Below are 2,191 nucleotides of genomic sequence, written 5' to 3'. Positions count from 1 at the left end.
GTGTCCCCCACAACCTCACTGGTTAAACATCGCCCCTTTCCTGTTTCTTCTTAAAACCTAACCATCCCTCCCCCGCCCACCAGGACGTCTTCTGGTGACTTAAGTTTACACAGTGATTTGATACAGGAGAGACTTGTGCACCCTAACTGTTCTGGGCCCTCTGGACGGGCTCTGTAACAGGGTTATGGGCATGACGTGGGGGAGGGAGGCCAGTTTTTGCTGATTTCACAGTTTTGCTGGCCAACCTAGCTTGGGTCCCATATCTCTAGCACTCTGTGTGTCAAGATGGAGGGGGCGGGAGACTCTAGTTTCAAGGGAATTGGGCGTTGTTTTTCAACTTTCTCGCCTTCTTGCACTCCTGGTAGAACTGGGCAAAGTTCACCACCGCAGAGTCTGTAATTCGCAACCTGTAAGAGAAAAAGGAAGAAAAACTGGTTCAGGATGGTGTCTTCACTGCACATCCACACACCCTACCCTGTTGCACACACACTCTCCGCCAGGGGACCACTGTGCCAAACCAACGTGAGAGAGAGGAGAGGAATAAAGGAGGGAGGGCAAGAAGAACAAAAGATAAATCAACTTGGAAAGAGGAAGTTGGTGGAGGTGAGTAGTACTGGGTGGTAGGCTTGTTGATATTGATGAGTTGATGGCACCAGCGCTCCTGAACCCCCTCTGTGTGCTGGAGCTGAGAATGAAGGAGCAGGGTTTGTGTGGGTGGCTGGATGGAGGAAACAGAAGGTATGATCCCATCTTGCTCACTAATATTGTGTGCCCCCTTGGAAGGCAACTTTCCTCCTAATGTGGTTGTCTTGTATCGCACACTAGTAGGCAGGCTCCTTGAGGGTGTGGCCATGGTCATCTCACCCTGCCTTGGCTATCCCCCACTTCTTTTTTTTTTTTAAAGATTTTATTTTTTCCTTTTTCTCCCCAAACCCCCCGGGTACATAGTTGTATATTCTTTGTTGTGGGTCCTTCTAGTTGTGGTATGTGGGACGCTGCCTCAGCGTGGTTTGATGAGCAGTGTCATGTCCGCGCCCAGGATTCGAACCAACGAAACACTGGGCCGCCTGCAGCGGAGCGCGCGAACTTAACCGCTCGGCCACGGGGCCAGCCCCACTATCCCCCACTTCTTAAACACCCTCTCCTCTTCATCCAGAACGGTTGGGTCTCCTCTGGCTCTTCTCTATGTAAGCTCTTCCTCTGTCGTCTCACTCCTCAGACGCACATTCCCGAGGGCTGCTGCTCCAGGGAACGCCTATGATTCTTACTCCCTCTACCTGGCCACACCTCACCTGGAGGCCACATCTGTATTGCCACCTGCCCATCAGTCTTTACACTTGGATGTTGCAATGGCACCTTGAAGTTCACAGGTCTTAAAATGAACTCATGATCAGCTTGTAGGAGCATCTCTGAAAACGTGTCAACAGCCATCACCTTCCAGTCTCTCAGCACAGTGCAGACTCGCAGAGTCCTACTTCCCTCCCTGCACACATGCAATTTCTGAAGAATCCCTCTCTGGAATATGTCTCCCCTTTCTGCCTTCCTCTCTCCTGCTGGATCACCACAGCCCCCTCCTGCCTCCTCTCAACTCACCTCCACCAGTCTTCCAACGATTCTAAATCCCACTCTAAGGGACCCACCAAACCCCTCACTGGCCCCCACTGCCTATGAAGTAAGGTCTGCCCCTTAAGCTGAGTTGCAAGCTGATTCACAAGTTTGGGGAAAGAATGGATTTCTCTAGTTAGGCCACTTGGGTAATAAACAGCCCAGCGCCCTGTGGGACCCCACTATGGGTTTTCCTTCAGAGTCTGGACATGGTCGATCATTGGGAGAAGGTCCTGTCGTCGTGATGAGGTTTGGCTTTCTAAAGTCACCCTGCTCCCCTCTCCCCAGCCCCAAACACACAAAGGAATCCAAGGTTGCCCGACCAGCTTCTAGAAAGAGCCCTGGAGGGTTCGGGAAATCCTGCTACCTTTAGGACCTAGAGGATCTGAGTGTGTGGGGGGTCACCCCTCCGCGCCCCCCGCGAAGTAGGCACCGGAACTGCTCTAATGGGAACCAGCAGCCGGGCGCTCCGGGAGGGCTCGCAGCCGGGGGTGTGGGATTCCCGCAGAGACTTCAGCGGACCGTCAGAGGCTCAGGCCGAGCGGAGGGGGCGCGGGGGTGGGGTTGGAGGCCGAAAGATGCTGGT

The sequence above is a fragment of the Equus caballus genome, chromosome 4 (assembly GCF_041296265.1).
Source record: "Equus caballus isolate H_3958 breed thoroughbred chromosome 4, TB-T2T, whole genome shotgun sequence".
NCBI classification, from domain to species: Eukaryota; Metazoa; Chordata; class Mammalia; order Perissodactyla; family Equidae; genus Equus; species Equus caballus.
This window is presented reverse-complemented; position numbering follows the sequence as displayed.